Source organism: Panthera tigris, chromosome A1, assembly GCF_018350195.1.
Source record: "Panthera tigris isolate Pti1 chromosome A1, P.tigris_Pti1_mat1.1, whole genome shotgun sequence".
Lineage (NCBI taxonomy): Eukaryota > Metazoa > Chordata > Mammalia > Carnivora > Felidae > Panthera > Panthera tigris.
In genome coordinates this window covers 185,887,487-185,913,176 of record NC_056660.1, presented here as the reverse complement: position 1 = coordinate 185,913,176, position 25,690 = coordinate 185,887,487, and the positions used below count along the sequence as shown (strand labels likewise).

The following is a 25,690-nucleotide window of genomic DNA, read 5'->3' as shown; positions in this document are numbered from 1 at the left end:
ATTTATTTATTTTTGAGACAGAGAGACAGAGCATGAATGGGGGAGGGTCAGAGAGAGGGAGACACAGAATCCGAAACAGGCTCCAGGCTCTGAGCTGTCAGCACAGAGCCCGACACGGGGCTCAAACTCACGGACCGCGAGATCATGACCCGAGCCGAAGTCGGCCGCTTAACCGACTGAACCACCCAGGCACCCCAACACCTATTAGATTATTAACAGAACTATACAGAGAAGCATGCAATGAACTCCATTAAATCTTAATATTTTACAAACACACCCACCCCAATATCTCACCTGCAGAGCATAAATTGTATTTGTATATCATATTTCTTAAAAGAACTTTTGCATCCAGAGAGCTGAATTTTTACAAGTCTAAGAAGTAGGCAGGTCAGATATTGCTCCCCAATTTAAAGCAAAAAGCAAAACAAAACAAACAAAAACAAAACACAAACAAAAAATAAAAAATAAACCCAAAAATAAAAAACTAGTTAAAAAGGTTGCTTAAATTCTTTTTGACATGTGACTTAAGTTCTTTTTGCTTTTTGACATGTGACTAGTTAGTGTTATACAGGACTAGAATATCAGTCCTTTCATTCTTAGCTCTGATAATTTTCATTAAATCACATTTCTTCCAAAGAAAGCAAGTCAAATTTCCAAGACTAGAAATGGATTATTTTTCAAAGAATTACAGTGCTCTCAATTCGAGAATCTACATCAACCATAGCACAGCTCACACAATGTCTTAACTTTTCTAGAAGTCTGCATTCTTCTTTACTCATAAGAGCAACCATCTTTATCTGATGCAGAAATACAGATTTTTGTGAAGAGTCAATGAGAACTTGAACTTCTGGTTCCATAACTATAGGCCTTTAGATAATAGCTAATGATTTTCAAAAAGGCCTGTTTACTTGCAAACATCATAAAGTACATTGTAATCACAATCGTCAGGGTGCCTGGCTGGCTCAGTGGGTAGAGTATCTGACTCTTGATTTCATGGTGGTGAGTTCAAGCCCCACATTGGGCATGGAGCCTACTTAAAAAAAATTGTGGATATTTAATAGATTATACACCACCAACATTTTTCTTAGCATGTTATCATTTAAAGCCACTTATTTTGTTAGAGAATGTCTTTCTTTGCATGAAACTTTGATTTAAAAGCAAATTATTCATAATTTTAAGAAGGGGAGTCCAGGTACAAAGTGAAAGGCACAGTAAAAATATTCTTCTCTTTCTCCATTAGTCTGCCCCATTAATATTCTCTATCTAATCCTAAGAACTGAGGTGTCTGTCCCAAACAACAAGTGCTTTTATCTGTGATTTCAACTTTCTTAATATGGCCATGGGAATCCTCATAGTCCAGGACTTCATCTCGAATATAATCCCGTTTCTCATTGGTTATTTGCACACAGCTCTCAGTCATGAAATTATTTAATGAATGACAATCCCATCTTGGCCAAACCAGTGTTAAATAACAAAAGAGGGCACCAGGCTCAGTTGATTGAGCTTCCTTCCAGCTTCAGCTCAGCTCATGACACTGTAAATTGGATTTGTGGTACATAAACATGAAAGAAGGTATTTATGAAACAAGAAGGCCATCGTTTTCTAGGGAAAAAAAATTGTCAAATGCTGCCATTTTCAAACGAGAATGGGAGTAAAGTCAACTCCTAGATTTTCAATAAGAACTAAGTCTAAATTAGTAAAGAGTGTGTTTCTGGTTCTCCAGCTTCCTTTCCTCAGTTTTTATCTTCTCTCGTCCACTGCTACAAATCTTCTCACAGAAGCTCTCTGTGGGCAGAGGCATGGGAATATCTATGGCATTTCAATAATTATATAGGCAATGCCTCACAGTTGTTTAATAAGTAGAAATATTATCATGAAATATAGATTTTTGTCAAAATGCCAGCTATCTGACATGTGTTTACTAGATAATTCCTGGCAGAGGAGAGGCACTTGGGATATATTGTTGAATTAGTAAAATATTTATTTAACACATGTGTGGATTTGGGTGATGGTTGCTTATCCAGATGCTTGGCATTGTGGAGGTATTCATCATGTCTATACCTCTGTTTCTTGCTCCTAATATAGTACCTGGCACATAGTTGTATTAGATAAATATCTTCTGAGTGAATAAAAAAAAGCCACCCAAAGATAACACAGCCCTTAAGAAAAATCCAAAGGTTCTTTATTATGTATTTACCCTTATGTAATAGCTCAGCAAATTGCTTAACCTTTCTCTGTTCTTCATTTCTTAATCTGTAAATTGTAACAATAAACAATAACAACAATAAAAGCTACCTCATAGAGTTGTTATGCAGGAAAAGCGAGTTGTTACTTACAAAATGCTTAGAGCAGTACCTGATAGATAATGCTCAAAAAGGTTAGCTAATAGTTTCTTTTCAAATAAGAATTATTTTAAATGAATTAAAAACTCATATTTCGTTGCATGTCACCTGGCTTCTATTTTATGAACACTTGAACACATTTACACAATGAGAAACTTGGGTGTCCAATGACACACCCTCTGGTGTGTTTGTAAATCGAAAATGAAACATTGGAAGTTTATTTTGATGTCAAACATTTTGGAATCTGACATAATGGAGCAGCGTATTTGTAATACTTCTTAGTTACTGCTGGTCTTAAAAACTGCGATCCTCTTGACTTCATTTTGGGTTAACCGAGTATGGAATGCTGCCAATGGAAAGCAAATGTATGCTCTTGCATCACCGATTTCTAAAGACCAAAGACCAACAGTTTATGACTGTGCCAGGATGGTCAAGTTCCAAATCCAGCTCAATATACTGTGTAGGATAAACTGAAAGCAGACCTAGTTTTATTTATTTTTCTTTTTCTTCCTCTTCTTTTAAAAAAAAACTTCTCTGAAGGAATATTTAACAGTGTCTCAAAGTGATTAAAAATAAAAGAAAACATATGCAAATATGTATGACCTGACTTTTACAGCTTTCATAACAATAATGAGTGAGAAATAATTAGATATCTTTTAAAAGATATCAGGAGGAGATGCACTGAAACTTCTCATTAATGTCTTGCAAATTAAATTCATCTTTTATATTTTATTCATGGGATTCCAGAAATTGAGTCATTAAATTATATTGTATTATTATCATTAAAAACATAACCCACATAAACTCAGATGGACTATAAATAAACCAAAATATAACTTCACTGGAATCTACCTGAAGGAATTAAAATTGTACAAAATGTTAAAGTTTCTGATCAGGACAGATAAACAAATACATTTAAAAATCTATGTATGTGAATGACAGATATACTGTCATATACTGATAAAAATATGTACTACATGAGATCTAAGGAGCAAAATTATCACGTTAAACACATTCACATAATAAATTAATGTGTTCTCACAATTGTGACATTATCTTATTACATAACATGGCATTTAAAAAAGTTTTTTTCTCTCTTTAGTGTCAGTCTACTTGTCTATTTTGTTATCTACTAAGTAAATATTTCATTTCAGATGAAATATTTTTACTGTGCAAGAAATATGAACCTATACCAAGATATTAAACAGTGAGGGCTGGTGAGAACATTTAGAAGAAATGGATTATAAATGCCACCATTTTTTTTTTCCTAGTGAGAAATTAAAGAGACCTATTGTTCTCTTGTTGTTTATTTAAACTGTGTTCTCCAATCGGACTGTTAAATGTTGTAGGGTAATTATTTTCTGTCTCCCATTGTAGCCAACATAGCAACTGTAACATAGTAGTTGCTTTAAACTGCTAATTCTTGGTCATCACAACCAATTGTTGATGTTTGAGGATTAAGGGCTAGTGTTATTGGGACAATCCACTCTAGTCATGGATGGTTTCAATTTTTTTAGGAACTATCTTATCTCGAATTTCATGCCCTCTTAGGTGTCTATCACAGCACTCCACAAGCTTTTCTGAATTGAAAACCTCATTGTAAAAATTTTAGCATGTCGCTCTATTAGTATTTAAATTTTTATGTGGTTACTGTTATCGGTATATAAGTAACTATTATTAAAACTTAAGTTACATTCTGAGCAACACTAATCCTGTAATGTGCTTCATGGAAAAGGGTTCTAAGTAAATGTATTTGGGAGTAACTGTGCATTTCAGGCCCCTCTTGTAGTCACAAACATTTAACACAGTAAAGTTTAGATAATTCCTCAATAAAGAATTTGCTTAATGTTACTTACCCCTGGCATTCTCCGTACCTATTTGACCAGAGACATTTTTTTAGGATATAAAAAATATCCATCCAATGCAATAATTCCATAAAATGCTAGAGTTAGTCACACATTTTAGGGTGCTTTAGTTAGGTTCCCCCCAAACCAGATAAGTACTGGAAAAGGCACATAGTCCCTTGGAGCTATGTCTTGCTCTTTAGTGGATTAACCTTTTTGTTTTTTCCTCCAAAAAAAATTTCCAGAAGAGAAGAAAAACATTTTCAATAACAACCAGGTCAAATTGCCTTTTAAAGCAGACAAACGTTTTGGGGAAGCAGCAGGACCTAATGTGCAACAGGAAAGCAGGCCTTTGTCTCATGACTAACTCAGTGACCACAATCAGAAGTCTATCAGTCCACAATCAGAATGGACTACACGCCACACAGTCCTGTATGTTTGCAAAAGTGCAAGACTGAGAACAGTCAATGCCAATTAGTTATGGGGATTTTCCAAGAAGGAGAGAGACTCGCTTGTCAGCTACAACTCTTTAAATTCAGCAATGAAAGCATTCCAAAGACACTCTGAGTGATTGCTCTGACTCCTTAATTGCATCTTATTCTTCACTCTGCTCTTTAGATGGACTGCTAGACACTAATGTTCTGCTGTCAAATCATTTCTAGGCCTTGAGAGCTCAAAATAATCTGCCTAGGGTGGGTCAGACTTGATTACCAAGTGGCATCTTAGTAAGGACACCATCAAGTCATGGCCCAGCATTCATCCTACATCACAGATAACCCATTTTTTGTGTTATTAGCATTTTCAAATTCAAATCTTATGTAAGAGGAGAGGAAATTGATCATAATCAAGTAAAATGTTAGATTTTGTGCTCTAAAGATGATTTCCCTTTTTGGATTTCAATGCAATATTCACTATTTGTTTTCTCTGTATGGAAGCAGAGTGCTCTGGTGGCTGTTCCTGCAAGTTTAACTCCTTAATGTGTTTCTTAAGCTTCCTTAAGTTTGCAGAGCTCAAGCAATTAAGCTGATGATACAGGTAAAATAAACCAATTAATAATATAAACAATAATAATAACCACAACCACAACAATAATAGCTGCCATTTCAAAGTCCTTATGTGTCAGCGACTGCCTTAAACTCTTTACACGGTTCTGTCTAGAACCATATAAACCAGACTGGGTTATGGTTACAAGCATTCTTCCCCACTACCCAACCCTGCTTTTTTTTCCCTATGCATTAGCCCTAAGTCCTGAAGTAACATAGAAGAGGCAGAGAACTGTTAGTGCTGCTCAAATTTCACGTGCATAAAAATCACCTGGAAATCTTGTTAAAATGCAGTGTGAACTAGGATTAAGTGGGTAGAGCCTGAGATTCTGTAGTTCTAATAAACTTCCAGGTAGGGGGATGGTGTTTACCCATGGACTAACCTCTTCATAGCCAGGAGAGTGTTGCAGAGCGAAAGTCATTTCCCTTGCCATGGGAATCAGCAAAGGGATGCTGGTATCTAGCCTGACCAAGAGAAGAACAATGTTTCTTCTGAACAAAGGTTTTACAAACTCCAAAATTAAAATATTTTCTCCCAGCTCTGCCTCTCTTATAAGGGACTAGAGGAGATGTTTCCGATGCCGTCTCTACCCAGGGGTCTGGTTCTCTTCATTAATCTATGGTCTACAATCACCAACAGCATAGAACAGAAAGATGGAGCCAGGTCTGAAGGGTTTCTGCTCATTTGTATTCACACCAGTTTTATTTGAATACTTAGGATTAAGAACAGTCCACTCTGGCATCAGATCTCTGCATCTTTTGTTTATATTCTTCAACATACTAGTCAACAGGCTTCAAGTTTCCTGCCTTCTTCTAATCTGTGCTACACATGATGCTATTACACTTCATTTAAAAACAGGCTGGTGTGCCATTTCTATGCCTTAGGAAAGCATTAAAAAATGGAAAACAAAAATATGAAAAGATTCTTTATGGCCTTTTCAACAGGTCCAGACTTAAAAGCAAATTCTTCACTCAGGCATTCAAAACTCTTATCACGGGGCTTCTATCTGCTTCTCAGCCTCATCTTCTATTGCACTTCTTCCTCTTCCAAAGCTCTCATTTCTACCCTTCTACTTCCTTTCGTAATCCTTTGACCTCCAGGCCTTGGTTCAAGCTAACTGAAACATTTTTCCCACTGATATCAAATTTCTGTACAATTTCAGGGCCCATCTCAACTTTCCAAGACACTGTCTCATTTTCCCTCAGTTGGGAACTTCCTGTCTTTCTTTCCTGATGTTTTCACAGCACTGTTTTAATTTCTACTAACATAGCTGTTATAGACAGTTTTGCATCAGAGGGTTTGTGGATGTGTTGGTCTCAGCCACCAGACCACCCCGGAGGGTGAAGAACCAAGCCTGATAATTCTGTGCCTGTCTCCTCCTTAATGCAGGTCTTAATAAGGGAGGGAGTCATGTGAGCGTGGCTGTACTGAATGGTCAACACACTAACCCTTTCGTTGTAGTTCACCAGATCCCACTCCCGAAGGTGGAATGATGAGCAGATGCTACTTGCTGAATTGTAAGATGGCGGGACTGCAAACCTGAGATCATTAGTGACTTGGGATGTGGAATTCCCATGCAGTAGCCTTCGAGTCACTAAAAGAAAGGCGGTACCATTGGTACCAGTCCATAAAAGTTAAAGCAAAGGCCATTGTGTCAAAAGAAACTTTTGTTGGTGTTGTTGACTTTTAACATATGTTGTCATTCTTAGGTGAACAACAGTATCCTTGGAGTGGCCACACGGCCCTCTGATAATGACTTTCTCTGGGCTGATAGATTTTGGAAGCCAAATTGCCACAATAGCCTCCAGAGGCAGCCAATACCTGCTGTGCAAATGGAATAATGCTCCCTGGTGACAAGGGGATTTAGTCCCATGGAAGAGTTTGTTAGCTCAAGAGTGAGGGAAGATACTTAAATTAACAAGGCCAACCAAATGGCCTAGGAGATATGCACAGCTGTGCAATAAAATGCCATCAAGTGTTACACCAACCCATCTGCTTTCTCATAAGGGGTGGCAGAGAAAGTGAAGAGCTCGCTTACTGATGTTGGAAGTGGTCTGGTCTCTCCATCTTAATTCATTCTTTGGTACACCTTCACTGTGACAGGGGTCAGCTGAGGACTCACACATTTAAAGATATTAGGCAAGATGCTCTTGTACAGGAATTTTTAGTCTAAATATCTGGCTGGCCAGTGAAACAGACCGTTAGCATGTGTCTTGACTAATAAGAAAATCTTCATTCTGCCCTTAAACTCCATATATGACTGGCCCTTCTTTGCTTGTGTAACACCCTGTGTTAATTCTCAGGATATTTATTAAATGATCTGGTAAGGAATTCATACCCTATACTCAAATATGAAGTCTCATTTAAACAGCGAGCCTACATTCTTCAAATTGGTATCCATGGCTTGTACCGGAAAGGTGGCAAATACCAGACATTTATTACATTTACTAAGATGGACCCAAATTGTGTTTGGTGAGGGGCTTATGTGAACAGCAGGAGGGAGGCCTGGGGGCTGATAGCATGCTAGCTACTCATGCAAATATACATGCATAGTTAAATATGGCATTGCTATTCTGTTTGGGGGAATCAGGAAGAATTCATCAAGGTGATCTAACGCAAGGGATTTTTAAAGTTGCTACTAGCTAACATTTTAAATCATTTTCTGTGTGATGCCATGTTCTTCACAAGCATTATCTCATTTAATCCTTTTGAAGCAGAAATTGTTACTATTCCCAGCTCACAGAGGAAGAAACAACAATTTGAAGAGGTTAAACGTCTTGCCCAAAGGTCAGAAATGGGAATTGAACTAAATCCCCTTTAACACTAGGGTCCAACTCCTCAGTAACTCTATTTATTACCTCATACTACTTATTCAAGGCCATATTTTCAAATTATTCTGTAATAGTACAGAAATATGTCTGTAATCATCTCTCTTACTGTATCAATGCCTTTATGCGGTGTGACTTTGCAGTTCCTCCCAAGAAGAGGTAGAATCTTTCCCTACACCTTGAATCTGAGCTGCCCTTGACACTTGTTTTAATCAAAGAAGTAACACTGAGCCAAGTTGTGAGCTTGGGCTAGTGAAGGTTTGGCAGCTCCCCACTCCCCTTTCTTTTGGAATCCTGCTGCCACCCTGTGAAAGGCTTGGATAGCCTGTGGAGAAGCAGGGACATGTGTCCACTCACCCCATCACAGCAGTCAGACAGCCCCAAGCATGTGTGGGCCTGGTTCTGAGCCTCTCGGCCAACCTGTAGCTTCCTAAGCAATAATAAATGGTTTCTGTTTTAATCCACAGTTTGGGGCAGATTGTTAATTACTCAAAGCTAATGGAGAGCACTAGGTTCTGTAGAAACAGGAAAACAAACATTTTTTCTTCATAGAATGGTATATACACCTTCATTTCCAAGATAAAATTCATGCTCACAGCTGGGCCTTGCTTCAGAGAATCTCCAACTGGTTTTATAAATATTATGGGCTCAGCCATATGGCATAACCTAAATCAAGAGACCTACCTAGGTTCCTATCCCAGTGCTGCTATATACAAGTTGTAGAATTTTGGACAAATCATACATTCTTTAGAACTCTGTTTCTATACCTAAAAAATAAAGTTGTTCTAAAACAGAAATCCCCCAATTTTTGGTTTTAGAACTCCTTTATACTCAAAAAATTATTAAGAACTCCCAAAAGCTTTTGTTTATGTGGTTTACACCCACTGATACATACTATCTTAGAAATTAAAACAGATATTTAAAAATATCTATCCATTAATTCATTTATAACAATAATGATCCCATTTTCATGTTAACATAAATGTCATTTTTATGAATAGTAGCTATATTTTACAAAATACAAAAACTTATTGAGAAGACTGGCATTGTTTATATTTTTGTAAATTTCTTTTTGGCTGGCTTAACAAGACAGCTGGATTCTCAACGTTGCTTCTGCATTCAGTGGTTGTGATAATGTGAGTCTTTTGAAAACATGACTGTACATTTTGAAATAATGAAAGTGAAAAATGCAGATAAAGGCTTAATATTACTATGAAGTGAGCTTTAACCTTCAGAACACTCTGAAAGGGTCTCAGCAACCACCCAGTGGTCTTATAGATTACACTTTGAGTCACTGTTTTAGATGATTTCGAATTTGAAATTTGGTTAAATTTAAGGAGAACTCCAAATAATTTATTTGGATTTAAATTATTAGGGACTACCCAAAACTAGCAATTTTATTTCCTGTAGAGTAGAAATAAAAACAAGGGGACCTTGAAAGATCATTTCAAAAGATCATTTTTATTCGATAGAGTAAATGTGTGTGTTGTGTGTATGTCTGTGTGTGTGTGTGTGTGACATTCTTACAATTAAACATAAATCATTTGGTTTTTTGATGCAGTGAAATTCTTGAGAATTTTTTTAAAAAAGAAAGTTAATGCATTTGCATACAATTGAAGCTACTGTCCATCCATATCAGACTATCAGTTTGGTCAAAGTTGTACCTATGTGAATGAAGTGAATGGTTCATTCTCTTTGTTTGGCCTCTAAATACCAATGCAAATTAATTCATACAAATAAGACCTTGAGGGGAGCCTGGGTGGCTCAGTAGGTTGAGCATCCACCTTTGGCTCAGATCATGATCTCGCAGTCCATGAGTTCGAGCCCCACATCAGGCTCTGTACTGACAGCTCAGAGCCTGGAACCTGCATCAGATTCTGTGTCCCCTCTCTCTTAGCCCCTCCTGTGCTCATGCTCTATCTCTCTTTGTGTTTCAAAAAAAAAAATAAAAAAAAAAATAAGACCTTGAATGTGACTTCATTAGTGCAGGCCAAGCAGTTAAAATTTGTAGCTTCTAACATGGAATAAAACCTTTCCAGCTTAAAAAATAATACGCAGAAAACATCTAGAGCAATGCCAAAAGCCTTGACCAAATTGTTGCAAATCTGCTCTTTTCTAAACTATTGATTATATTCCTGGTTTGAGAAAAAAATTACTCCTTAAACATAATTTTTTAAATGCTGACACCAAAGATGAAATACAGAACATGTGAGACATACTTAAAACTAAATAATTATCAAGATTTGACCCAAATTCAACCAAACTAAGGGCAGTATCCTTATGTCTGTATAGTTTTGTTTATCTGTTTGTTTGTTTGTTTGCTTTTCTTGTTTCTAAGCTGAATAGAGAATTAGCTTGCTTTGGTGATTTTAATGAAATGTCCACAAATTCTTTGATATTGCTACCCACAAATGATGAAACTTAATTTCTGTCTCCTGGAGTGTGGGCTGGACTTAGTGATACACTTCTAAGATATAGAATACAGCAGAAATTATAGGATGTCACTTATGAGATTAGGTTATAAAAAGACTGGAGCTTCTGTCTTGAATGTACTCTCTCTCTTTCTCCTTCACCTCTTCAGGTTCCAATACATTGCAACCTGTTTTGTGCAGAGACTAACATGGTGAGAAAGAGAAGGAGGCCTCCATCAGACCAAGAAACTGAGGCCCTAAGTCAAATAGGAACACCATGAGGGACTGAGACCTGCCACAACTCTGAGCGAGATTTAAAAAATGGGTCCTTACCCAGCTGAACCTTCAGATGAGACCACAGCCCTGACCAATAGCCTGACTACACCTCATGAGAAACCCTGAGCCAGAATCACTTATCTAACTGACTTGTGATTTCTGACCTTCAGAAACTATGAGACAATAAATGTCTGTTCTTTTAAGCTGCTAAGCTTTAGGGTAATTTGTTACCCATCAATAAATAATATAAACCTGCTACCTTGCACTTGAGCATGGTCTAATAAAACAAACACAGATGGGTTCAAATATTGCCTACTTCCTACTATGTCTCCAGAGCCTAACTCCACTAAAAAAGCAAATAATGCCACTTGTATTTTCTATGTTGTTCTAAGAACTGGAAAAAATGCTTGCAAAACAATTAGCACACTAGTTTAATGATGACTGGCCATCATTACTCTGATTAGTGATACCTATAGTTAAAGCAAAATTTTTATTTTTATTTTTAAATTATCTACAGTTTAAAAATTAAGTTTCCATATGCAGCTTTTAGGTTCAGTTCAAGTTAGAAAACAATTGTTCATTTGCTATGCAAAAGCTACTAAGTTCTCACTCTGTGGGATGAAGAATTGGGTATTAAGCCCAATTGAACAGAGAAGAAAAGGAAGGAAGCTGATTTAATGGCTGTCTCATACTACCAGCACCTGGGTTAAAACATTTGGCAGTTAAATAAGGACTAAGACTCTCAAATGCTTCAGGGGTCAAACAAAATAGGTAATGTATAAGTTCTGAATGTACTGAACTGGGGAGTGTAGTCCTGCACCCAAGATAATTCAAATTCAGGTACTACTGCCAAAAATTAAGGCATTGTGCTGGCAAAAAAAAAAAAGTATATTCTGGATAAATCTATCACCTGAATCTGTGCATTTCAATCCTAAATGATCACCTTTGCTACTAGTTTGATTTCTAAATTGGGTAAAACCAATTTGTTTGAAAATGTGGAAGCCCCTTTCTTTCACAATTGGTTATTAACAGACACAGGAGCTGTGTGCTTCTTCTAGCATAATGGTAATCACGTCATTGATTTCAAACCAATAAATGCCAAAAGGAAACAATTTTCAAGATGGTGGGGTGTTTAGGTGATTTGTGCAAACTGCTTCCAGACTCTGGAACTGCAGCTGTAATATTTGCACTTTAAATATTTACAACCCAGCTTGAGACAAGCTTCCTGAATGTCCAAACATAACTAAGGTTAATACCTTTGATTTGGCAGCAGGTAAGTCCAGTGTACCTGATACCTGGTACTGATCCTTCCAATCCAAATCAGCTTTTTTGCTAGTACTTCTTCTATCTAGAACTTGGATATTTTTTGGTATGTGACATTAAAGCAAACTATCCACAAAGATTTCATAAAGCAAAACAAACACCAAATACTAAAATTTATTTCCTTAGTTCCTAAGGATTGTGCAATTACAGATAATAGGGCAATTTTCTGACTGGAGAAAAAACTCAATTGATTTTCAAATTCAAGGGCAGTTTTCTCCAAACCACATTATCTTTATAGAACTATGATTTTACAGTAGAAACTACTTCTAAGATGAGGGAGAAAATAAAGGACTAATATTACCAACATAGCAAATTGGCATTTAATATAACAGCCCTAGGACTTAAAGAGTGATTCACCTCAGCAGTATCCTCAAATTTTTGTGACCAACAAATCACCTCCAGGACCTGTTAAACATGCCTATTCCTGGGCCATACCTACAGAGTCTAATTGTGTAGGCTAACCATGTGGGTACATTAATAAATGTACCAACAAGTACTGATGCACAGACCACATGTCCATGCTTCAAGAGAAACTCTGCTCTATAGAGTTTGAAAAATTCCTTTAAAATTTCAAGAATGTCCTAAGACATACATATGTTTTCTTAGATGTAGGGTTCCTGGAGATTTGGGGACTCTATAACCTTGGAGTCTGTATGAGATAATGAATCTCTCCTCTGGCTCATGGCATATATATTTGCAAATTTGTCATTTATAGATATCCAAAATAAAACTCTAGCTACGGGCTCGACCTTCAAAATATATTCATCGAATTCTCTCCCTCTCCCAGTATTAGTGTCATAGACTATGAGTACATCATCTCATGCCTGCAAAACTGCTATAGCTGCTGATTTCCCAGCTTCCATTTGTATTCCCCTATATATAGTAGGCAGTGAGCTTTAAAAGAATACCCTGACATGTCACTCTGCTCAAAAGCTTCTCGTGGCTTTTCATTTTACCTTATAAATAAATAAACCCACCCCCCCTTACATGATCTGACTCTGGTCCTGTCTACCTCTTTGAAGTCACTTCTATTAATTTTATACTGGCCTGGTCTGCTCTTTAAACACAAGAAGCTCATTCCTTGTCTTGAAGCCTTAGCTCTTGCCTTGCACTCCCTTCATGTAGATCTTTACATAGATGATTCTTATTGCTTGTTCAGGTTTCAGCTTCAGTGACCTCCAAATGAAGCTTGACCTCTGTATCTTATTCTGAGCTGTCACCTAGATTCCCCATTGCAGTTGTTCCCTACATTTTTACATTGTTTAATTTTCTATATACTTGATCATTCAGGAATGAGCTTCTCTATTTATTCCATTGTCTGGCTCTCTGTACTACGATGTACATTCCTATAGGGCAGGAATGTGTCTTTTCTGTTCACTGTGGTATATAAAACATCTAGGATATTGCTTGGTACATTGTAGGTACTAAATAAATGTTTTTGAATGAATAAGTAAAACCTGTTGATCAACATCTATATAACAGATAACACTGGTCTCATCTGCATATATTCAAAATAAATAAAAACATCTTTAGTTGGTATATAGCTTAAAACCTAACAGATTAATAACTTTTAATAAGAAGTATTGGACTCAAATCACATCAAACATATATTAATAGAAAGGAAGGAAGATGTCCTATTTACATGGAAGCTTTGCCACCATTTAATATGTGCAAGAGTGTTTGGTACCTCATTTAAAATTCATACTACAAAGGAATATGTCCTCTTGGTTAATGCTTTATGGAATGATGATACTTTTATAAAGTGCCTTATTGATATCACAAAAATGTATTATTCAAAAATAGACTTCTGCCATTGATTTGTTGACATGCCACTTAACTCCTATTCCATATTCCATTTGGAGGTTTCTCCAAAATACAAAGCACACTGGTGGATATACGCTTTTAACAAATACAAGGGGAAAGAAAAAATTAAGTGGAATTTAAAACCAGAGTTTAGAGTGAAACACATGCAAATAAATAGGATAAGGTAAAGGCAAAGGAAGACTGATGTTTTGCTACACTTTTTCAAATATGCAAACCTACCTAAATTTAAGCAAATAAATGGTTGAATAGACTAACTGGACATATTTTAAGATTTGTTATAATAAAGAAAAGCCAGAAAATTTTGTGACTTTTTTTATAGTTGTAATGTGATTTAGGAAACCTTATATAATCTATCCGGATCCTATCTATCTTCACAACCTATGCTAGAGATATGACATATTAAACAGAATAACTATAGTACATAAGATAAGGGTTCTCTGCCAACCAAAAGCCAGTATCAGTTGAAACTGCTACTCTCCACAGCTCCTGTTGAATCTGGACTGTACCCCCATTGCAGCCATGGTTGATTATACATGATTGGATGTCTACATTAGGCTGGAGTAAGCATATTCCTTTGGTACGAGTATGGGATCCAAATATTGAGAGACTGAATCAGCATATTTACCGGTGTTATATGAAAAGATAATTATTCAGAAAGGAGGGAAGAATAGGAACAAAGAAACCATAACTATAAGAAAGCAGAAGTTGATATGCAGAAAAAGAACAATGAAGCACAGATATCATGGGAAAAGATACACGGGGCCCCTGAGAAAATCACAGAGAGGCAGGGAGAGACATGGACAGAGAGGTAGTCTAGTTCCAAAGCCGGAAGGATATCCTTGGAATCCTAGATATTCCCCAATAGTCTTGAACATCATTTCCTGAGATGCTTCTGAGATTGTTGTGTTCTTATTCAATACATATTTATTCAATGCCTACTATGTGCAAGCATGGTTCTCAGCACTTTTGGCACACTGATGGAAAAAAAAAAGATAAAAAAAACCCAGCTGCCCTCAGTGAGAATGCATTCTAGCTGAGAGAGACAGAAAATAGACAGTAGACATAACAAACAGGCAAATTACATAGTATATTAGAAAGTAATATAATTTATATTGGCTATGGACAAATAAAAAAGTAGAGCAAGGTGAGCAGGATCTAGAACCTTGGGAGGGCACTTAGGTTGCATGTTTATTTTTTTATTAAAATTTTTTTTTCAACGTTTTTTATTTATTTTTGGGACAGAGAGAGACAGAGCATGAACGGGGGAGGGGCAGAGAGAGAGGGAGACACAGAATCGGAAACAGGCTCCAGGCTCCGAGCCATTCAGCCCAGAGCCTGACGTGGGGCTCGAACTCACGGACCGCGAGATTGTGACCTGGCTGAAGTCAGGCACTCAACCGACTGCGCCATCCAGGCGCCCCAAGGTTGCATGTTTAAATTGGGTGGTCAGTACAGGCCTCATCAGAAATCTGACATATAAGCAAAGACTGATGAAGGATTTAGACCTAAGCCTACTGGTGGAAGAGCATTTTAGGTACAAAAAACAGATAGTGGAAAGGCCGAAAGCTGGGAGGATACATGGTGTACTAGAAACACAGTAAGAAATCCAGTGCAGCTGGAACACTATGAGCAAAGTGAATGAACAGGAGGTGAGATCACAGAGGCACTGGGGAAGGGGGTCTTATAATATGGAATCGTGCAGGCTATTATTTGGAATTTGGTTTCAAACTCTGAGTGAGGACTTTGAGAAAAGACATGACAAGATTGGGTATGTGTATTAAGATGATTATTCTAGCTTCTATGTAGAGAATGATCAATATGGAAGCAGATAAAGTTTGAAAAAGGGAAACCAATCAGAGGTGGAAGCAAAAGAGGTGGTGAGGGGTGGTGGAATTTTAGAAACATTTTGTAATCCCAGGTAATAGGATTTTATGTAAGACGTGAAAAAAAGAGAGTGGACAATTATATCCCAAGGTTTCTCCCTTGAGCAAATGGAAAGATGAGGTTGACATTAAATGAGATAAGAAGGGCTGCTCACATTAAAGATTTTGGAGAGAAGATGAGCAGTTCCATTTGGGACATACAGTTGGATATATAAAGTCTGGTAGAGAAGTTTGTTTGGGAGAGAAATCTTGGTTAGAGATAAATATTTGGGTTCAATTAGCATATTGATGATAGGTAATGCCATGCAAATTTATGAGGTAACCTAAAGAAGTGAATGTAGATTAGGAAGAAATCCAAGAAGTGAGTCTTGGTGTGGTCTTGTATTAAATGAAGAGAAACAAACTACAAAGGAGACTAAGAAAAAAAAAAATCAGAAGTAAGAAGGAAACCTAGAGAGAATGCAGTCAATGATGTCAATGGAGGAAAATGTATTAAGGAGCAGAGGGTAATAAACAGTGCCAACTGATCCTGATGTGACAGGTTGTGGAACCTGTACAAGATGAAAGCTGAAGAATGCCCATTTGAGTTAACAATGTGAAGACCACTGTCAATCATGAAAATGCAGTTTTAGTGGTATGGTGGAAGAGAAAGGCATACTGGTATGATTTTATGATAGCATACGAATATATGCAACTAAAGGCATTTTGCTACAAAAGGGAAAAAAAAGAAGTGGTGTGGTAGCTAGCAGAATTTGTTGGGTGGAAGGAAGATAAATTTTGTAAAGTTGGAAGAAATAGCAACAGCATTGCTTATAATACCGATTGAGTCTCAGTAGAGACCTGACAATTGATGATATAGGAAAGAGAAGGTAGATTGATAAAGTCATCTTCTTAAGTGGGCAAAATGAAGGAATTATATTTCAATGGAAGCATAGTAACCACAGGGGTAAGGCAGATGTGTGGGCGTGGATTCTGGTAGGTGGATAGGTGTTGTGGTGGGAATATTCTAAGTTCTTTTTACAATGATACAGTTTTCTTAATGAGGTGGGAAACAATGTCATTAGCTGACCGTGAGAATGTGGTAGGAGATGTTGAGAAAGTAAGAAGAGAGGGAAGAAGACAAAAAGTAGTCATTTAGGACACAGGGAGAATGAATGGGCCAGGCAGGTATATTCAGCAGCATTAAAGTCTGAAGTCTGTGGTCATGAATTTAAAGTTTCTTTGCTTCAGCTAATTTAAGTGGACTTTTTGTTTGTACTCAAAAACCTTGAATTACATGGAAACAGTTTTGCCTCCTGGGAAATCTGTGGGTGGCAATTTTTTACTTTGATGTTTTAGTAATGAAAATCTAGGGCACCATTATGTGTTTTTGTTTTTTTTTTTTTATTGAAAAGGGGGAAAAACTAACTCATTTTAGCACATCTAAGCATACTTAGTCCAAACTATTAAGGACTCACAAGTTAGATGTACTACAAACAAATATATATGTATTCAAGATTCAATAATATAATTTTTGAAATATTTGCTATTTTGTCTCACCAATGTAGTTTTCCAGTGTTTTACTACTATGCAATGCTGACAATATAGTGCATAGTTTTAGGATCTCTGCATAACAACACTGATAAACTTATAGAAACATCAAATTTGTTTCATTGTTTTAAATAACACTGTAGGTAAGTCTGAAACAAAATATTCTTCTAGACACATATGTTGAAACCTTGGGGCGCCTGGGTGGCGCAGTCGGTTAAGCGTCCGACTTCAGCCAGGTCACGATCTCGCAGTCCGTGAGTTTGAGCCCCGTGTCGGGCTCTGGGCCTATGGCTCGGAGCCTGGAGTCTGTTTCGGATTCTGTGTCTCCCTCTCTCTCTGCCCCTCCGCCGTTCATGCTCTGTCTCTCTCTGTCCCAAAAATAAATAAAAAACGTTGAAAAAAAAATTAAAAAAAAAAAAAAAAAAAAGAAACCTAATCCCCAATGTGATTGATGGTATTTGGAGATGGGGCCTTTGGGAGGTGATTAGTTCATAGAGAGAGGTAGAACCCTCATGAAGGAGATTAGTGTCTCCCTAAGAGACCAAAGAGCCCCCTTGCCTCTTTCTACCCTGTGAGGACACAGCAAGAAGACAACTATAAATGAACCAGAATATAGGCTCTCGCCAGACACTAATTCTGCTGGTGTCTCCAACTTGGACTTCTAGCCTCTAGAACCATGAGAAATAGAGCTCTGTTGTTTACAAGCCACACAGTCTATAATATTACGTTATAGCAGCCTGAAGGGACTAAGACACATCCTATATACACACACAGAGTTTCTGAAGATACATGATTTCTCTCAAGGTATAAGGGTGGCAGCAAGACAGGTATGTCTACTAGAAATATGATGATGACAGTGAAAAATGATAACAGTGTATTCATTGACATTTTGACATATGCCAAACACCATGAAATACTTTAGATAACCTCTTAATACTTATAATAATCCTATGAATGGGTTATTTTTGTTGCCACTTGGTTTATAAACTTTCAGAAATGATGAGAATAGGGATTTTCGTTATGGTAGGAAGAGCTACAGATGAAAGAACAATGATGTAAGTCTGTAGGAATTCATGCCAAATTTTACTTTTAAGAAAACAAAACAGAGGCGGCATCTGGGTGGCTCAGTACATTAAGTGACCGACTCTTGATTTTGGCTCAGGTCACAATCTCACAGTGAAATGGAGCCCCACATTGGATTCTGTGCTGGGTGTGAAGCCTGCTTAAGATTCTCCCTCTCCCTCTGCTCCTCCCTGCTCACTTGTACATATGTACACTCCCTCTCTCTCTCTCTCAAAAAAAAAAAAAAAAAAAAAAAGTAAAGAAAATTAAAAGAATATGTATTTTTTAGATTTGTTCACGGTAAGGCCTGGGAGATGACCCACCCTGCAGCAATGAGCACCTCTGTTACCCAGACTGCAGTCTCTAACATTTCTCATGAAAAAGAACCACAGCTATTCAGGAAAATAGCTGATTCCCAGTGGCAGGAAATATACAAGATGAGACTAGAATATCTTGTCATTTTGCAAAGCAAGGAAGGAACCAACAAAAGAACCAATGACAGAAACAAAACCAAACTAGGGTATATCAAAAAGGTGTTAATTTAAAGACGCTCCCACTGGCAAAAAGAATATTACTTGAACATCAACAAAGATGATGGTATCTGCAACGGAGCAAACACTTGTAATATGTTTAACATTGTAGGTTACTAGGGAGTCAACTCATGATTTTAAAAACTGGTAAACAGGAAAAATAAAGCATTTATTCTGCCTTTAAAAAAATTTTAATGTTTATTTATTTTTGAGAGAGACAGAGACAGAATGTGAGTGGTTAGGGGTAGAGACAGAGGGAGACACAGAATCCGAAGCAGACTCCATCCAGGCTCTGAGCTGAGCTGTGAGCACAGAGCTCATAAATAATGACAACATTCCAAAATATTTATAGATAGAATGAACGTTTAAATACAAAATTTTGGATATAAAGGGATCGCAAACTCACAAGCTGTGAGGTCATGACCTGAGCCGAAGTTGGACACTCAACCGACTGAGCTACCCAGGCACCCTCTGCCTTTTCTATTCTCAAGTAATCAAACAGTTAATATAATGAGATTGTTTTTCTATAGAAATATTCCAGCTAATAAATTAAGATGGGATAATGGTATAAGAATACGACCATTCTTCAAGCTTTAATTAAGTATAATTTAGGCTGCTAACATCACAAAGAGAGTTAATCAAATGTTATATATTTCCTGATACAAAGACAATTTTCACTATGAAGTATTTTGCCCAAAAAACAATAAACTGAATTTGATTAAGCCTTACATTGAATTAAAACATACAAACTATGGAAAATAGAAAAAAAAAGACAATAGATAAGAACATGTTAAGATACCACAATAATGTAATCGGCAATCTTTTAAACTATAGGAAAACTCTGAAGGAAAATGTGATTGTTTTTTTCAATAAAGATTATAAGAAAAAAAAAAAAGACAAGGTGGCAAGAAATTACAGATTAAAACTTAGTTAAGAGACTGAAATAATTAAAATCATATGGCCCTCATTTGGATCTAGATTTGAATAAATTGTTTTAAAAAAAGAGATAAATATATTTGAATGCTGAATTTTTGATATTAAGAAATTACTGTAAATTGTTAGGTATAACAATAGTATTCACTTATGTTTTAAAAATAGTCCTTATATTTTGTGTTACAACTGAATCATGTACTCTTTCTGTAGCATATGGCGTTTTGAACTATTAATTAATTTCTCTTCCTTTATATGGAAAGCAACAAACTTTATTTACAAAACAGCTAAGTTCTGGAAACACATCTTGCCTTATTTGTAAACAGTGTATGGCTTGTTTTGTTTTGTTTTTTGTCTTAGTAAGTTGAAGAGGAGTAATATTATACTATTTTAGTAAAACTTACCTGCTTCACATTTTATTCAGGAGATAAAATCAGATATTTAAAAATATATATAATGCATTAAACATTCATTCTGTCAGTGTGTAACATGGGATAACATTTATCCAATTCCATTAATTATAATACATACAACTTTAATTTTCATGTAGGAATACTGAGTGGGAAATACAAAAAATGTGATTATATGCATATATATATATATATAAATCAACATAGAAAAATACATGTATATATACATATATATATATATATATATACATGCTTGAATTGTTGATAATAATTTTATTTTTAATTATCTGTAAGGTTTTCCTCAAACTTATGTGCTAAAGTAAAATAAGCTGTACATTGTGATAACCAAATAGGGAGACTTCATATGACATAGTATCTGTTTTTTTTCCCTCTTTGTTTTGTTCACCATATTACCCCAATTGCTGGAACAGTGCCTGAGACATAATAGGTACTTGATAAAAACAAAATGAATGGCACTAAATTCTCTATGTTCAACTTAAAAATGGCAACATTCCAGGGCACCTGGGTAGCTCACTGGGTTAAGAGTCCAACTCTTTTTCTGATGGGTATTGAGGAGGGCACCTTTTGGGATGAGCACTGGGTGTTGTATGGAAACCAATTTGACAATAAATTTCATATATTAAAATAAATAAATAAATAAATAAATAAATAAATAAATAAATAAATAAATTTAATTTATGAGCAAAAAAAAAAAAAAGAGTCCAACTCTTGATTTCAGCTCAGGTCATGATCTCCTGGTTTCGTGGGTTGGAGCCCCATGTTGGGCTCCACACTCACAGTGCAGAGCCTGCTTTGGATTCTCTGTCTCCCTTTCTTTCTGCCCTTCCCTTGCTCTTTCTCTCTTTCTCTCTCTCTCTCAAAAATAAATAAACTTTAAATGAATAAATAAATACATAAATAAATAATGACAACAATCCAAAATATTTATAGATAGAATGAACGTTTAAATACAAAATTTTGGATATAAAGGGATCTTAAAATTTATTTGCTCCATCTACCTGTTTTATATTTGGTTATACCTCTCTACATACAGATACATTTACAGAACACCTTAACGTGAGAAATAAAAAAATAATTTTGAAAAAAAAATTTAATGTGTATTTATTTATTTTGAGAGAGTGAGAGAGAGCTTGTGCAGGCAAGAGCAGGAGAAGGTCAAAGAGACACAGAGAGAGAATTCCAAGCAGGCTCTGCACCATCAGTGGAGAGCCCAATGCAGGACTCAAACTCACAAACTGCAAGATCATGACCTTAGCCAAAATCAGCAGTCTGATGCTTAATCAACTGAGCCACCCAGGCGCTCTGAAACGTAATTTTTGACACAGCTTTGCCTTAAATATGTACATCAGATCCTGCTGATGGAACTGATAATTAGGCACTTATTTTTTTTAATCTACAGGAAAAATATCTATTTTTAAGTGTTTTTTCCTTTAATACAATTCTCAAATTTGATAGTAAAAGTGTAGTAAATCTATTAGAAATGCCATTTTGTTTAATGTTTAAAATTCTACAAAGAACATTTATCCTATAGGCCAAAGTGACTTGCCCAGAACAATTTAATAAGTAATTTTTAAAAATGTTTTGATCAAGAAAACCTTCTTCATTAGAAGATGCTTTCACAATCTACTGTTACTCCCAAGGATTTCCTCAAGTCTATAGTAATTACCACAAATGTATACTTTTTCAGATCCAGAAGCATGTAGATGTGTTAAGACTGTGTTAAGATGTGTTACTGATACTAAGAGAAGCTCAGAGAAATAGCTAAAGAGAAACTATTTGTTAAGAAGAGTTAGTAGAAAGAATAGGCAATACTTTTGACCACAAATTTAGGATTAGAAAGCCAAGGTTCATATCCCAGTGTTGTCTGGTTCGAAAACATACCCTACTTATATTGGGGGGGGGGGCAGAATTTAGACTCAACAAGTTTTTCTCACATATTAAGTTTTTAAGGCCCAAATTAAATGGCTTCTTACAGCAAGACTTGATCGCTCTAACCTCTATTAATTCCCCCTTTCCTGAATAACTTGAAAATAAAGTTTGGCATTTTTACAAAATATTTCAATTTGTTTGACAATTATTTCATACCTGTTTGGCTTATTTTCTGAAATACTTTTTAATATAGTAGTGTTATGTGGCTGAATCATTCATAATACACATAACATGACCTCATTAATTTAATACTTCCCTGTTGCTGCTGCTACCACCGTATTTAAGTAACCTACAGGCATTTTTTCTTTGAATTTTTTTTTTAAGTTTGTTTATTTTTGAGACGGGGACAGAGTGCGAGTGGGGGAGGGGCAGAGAGAGAGGGAGACACAGAATCTGAAACAGGCTCCAGGCTCTGAGTTGGCAGCACAGAGGCTGATGCAGGGCTCAAACCCATGAACCGTGAGATCATGACCTGAGCTGAAGTCGGACGCTTAACCGACTGAGCCACCCAGGTGCCCCAACCTACAGGCATTTTTAATAATTGGGATTTTTATACACATTAAATAACCCTGTTAGAAAATATTATTATCATCACAATTTTAAAGATGAAGAATTAGGAATGCAGAGAGGTTAAAATATCTGCTCTAATCTCTAATCAACTAGTCAGTATCAAAACCAGATTCTCCTTTGCCTATCTATCTCCAAAGTGTTTTCTTATTCATTGTGCTTTGGAGCTTCTCTTATGAACAGTCTTGTTTAAGTAAGATGCACATGAGCCTCTGGGATAGCAGTGTAATGAAGATGTTGAGGAAATATAATGTTATTTTATTTTTATTCTTGTTGCAAAGTGGGATTTGTGAACAATCTTTCTGTCTCTGGAATCTGACTATGTTATACAACTGGGGACTCTCCTTAGAGCTGGGGCTATGCTTAGGTGGGCCTTTTGCCTGCACCTGACAAATAGTTGGTACTTCAGGCGTGTCCAGTGAGTTGGCATTAAAAGTTCACAACTTATCTAGAATGAGTTCTGTAAAGCCAGCTAAGCTGGCACTTTTATATCAGGGAGCATTTTGTTCTGCCCAATTCCCCAGAGACTCAGTGTTATAAAAAGTAACCTAGATTCTAGAGAATACAATAAACCATTTCGAAAGGAAATGACAGTTATAGAAAGGGAATCTCTTTCAAAACTGCATCTAAAATGAAAAGTATGACTGGCACAGTCAGCTCCAAGGCAAAATGTTGCTGATGAAGCAGTGACCAAAGAATACCTATTATCTCTCCATCATCCAAGGGTTTCTATGTTTCCATTGCTGTTAGCTATGAAATAGGCAAGTGATTGTTCTCCACATTTGGATTCTTGAATCTCATTCAAGTAAATGTGCACAAAAGACTATAAATTTAGAACCAATCATTTGACATTATCTGAGCAAAATCAGCAGAGATCTAATTTAACCAAAGAAAAATTTCTATTCAAATGCCAGTCATCTGGGTACCTTAAGAGCAGGAATAACATTCATCATTGTCCTACTTAGCACATGATAAGTGATCAATTATGGTTAACTGAAAGACTGTATGCATACATGAATGAATGAATGGTGCTCCATTCTTTAATAGAAAAATCAGGGCCTGGACAGATTGGTCATTATCCATTTTGTTGTTGACAAAGATTACCAAAATATTGTTTCAAGTACCCTTTCAGAAATTCAGATATTACTCTAAGATATATTCCACTTATAAGGGGAAAAATCTAAGAAAAATGATAAACACATTTTTCTAATTTATTATTCTTTCAAGATTCTGATTGGGAATCTCTTGATATCAATAGTCTGTATTAACTTCTGTATTCTTTGAATTTTTTTAACCTCAAAATGTAGAATTTTTATAAGTTTCAAATAGTAAGCATGGTGCAATTTTCTGTATATGATTTAAAAAAACACATTAAAGGGGCGCCTGGGTGGCTTGGTCGGTTAAGCGTCCGACTTCAGCTCAGGTCATGATCTTACGGTCTGTGAGTTCGAGCCCCGCGTCGGGCTCTGTGTTGACAGCTTGGAGCCTGGAGCTTGTTTCAGATTCTGTGTCTCCCTCTCTCTCTGCTCCTCCCCTGTTCATGCTCTCTCTCTGTCTCAAAAATAAATAAATGTTAAAAAAAATAAAAAATAAGTAAAAATAAAAAACACATTAAAATGCTATAACTGAATTCAAAGACATGGGGCTGTCGTGAAGACATAATGAGATAATCCCCATGAAAATGATCGGCAAGAGGCCTGGCATATGTTACAGAGCTTGATCAATGTTAGGAATTATTTTTGTTGTTGAAAATTCAAATAGAATGTCAAAAATAACCAATCATGTATTTTGAGTTTACTAAAATACTATGAGTTAGCAATTTTTGTTTTCATTGCAAAATCAGTGACTAAGAATTGTCATCTTATTTCAGTCCTCTCCAATTAGTACATTAGAATTTCTGGTTCATTTGTTGCATTTAATCCAATCCTACCCCCTCCCCAGTTCTTACTTACAGCACAATTCATATGCACACATGCATTTATGATAGGTGGTGTCTTTCCCAGATGCATTATTTAAAGCCTAATTTTCCCCTATCTTTAAAACACCCCAAGAAATATCATTTTGAGTGTCAGAAAATGTTACAGCAGTTTCAAAGTTCAGTGGGAATCACATATACATTCAAAGACCAACTTTAGCTTCAAAACATTAACACCAGGAAATAGTCAACAGAATTTCACAGGATTAAATGTCTCTACCAAAGATAAGGAGGCATTTTAATGAAAAATTTTCAAGATTCATCTGGAATGAAACTTCATAGTCAATCTGTAGTCAGGCAACTCAGCAGAGATTCATTTCACTGCACACAGAGTATTTGAGGTAAAAATCCCAGATCTACTGTCTAATATGCATGGGGACGTTTAAGCTCTCCTGTCCCCACCAAAGTCTGCTTTAACTTTGTGACCTCATTTCATACAAATATCCTGCTTAATTTATGACCCAATTCTCACACAAAAACCCTCCCCCCCATATTCCCATCACCTAAAATATTAAAAGACAAAGTACAAAGGAAAAAACATAATAATTGGAAAGGGAGAACAAGCAGGCAAACTTTTCTACAAAGCACTAATACTTTCATGGAATTAACTGCTGGAAAGTCAATTAAAGTGACAATGAATGGCCAATTACAGGCCAGTGATTTGGTTAGAGACCTCTGTGCCACGGTGTTGCGTATTACAGGTTAGGAGATGGGATGTCAAATGCAGCACATGTCTATAGTACCGAAGCATCTGCCCTTGCAGAATAGGTGAAGTAATTTTTTTACTAGATAGGATGTGGAAACAGGTGTATCACTCCAGATTCAACTGCTAATCAAACCTGTGGCTTCAGATAAGCCACAGTCTCTCTTAGATAGCCCTTTCTCATAATCAAAATGGAGATCATAATACTTTACCCAACTCACAGGTCTACTACAAATGTTAAATGGGAAAATGCATGTG

General features: G+C 36.3%; 1 protein-coding gene across 5 annotated transcripts in view; it reads right to left on the bottom strand.

Moving 5' to 3' along the window:
* GABRB2 (gamma-aminobutyric acid type A receptor subunit beta2) overlaps positions 1-25,690 on the bottom strand; it is a 233,376-nt gene that overhangs the window by 43,071 nt on the left and 164,615 nt on the right. The gene's annotated exons all lie outside the window — the stretch shown is intronic.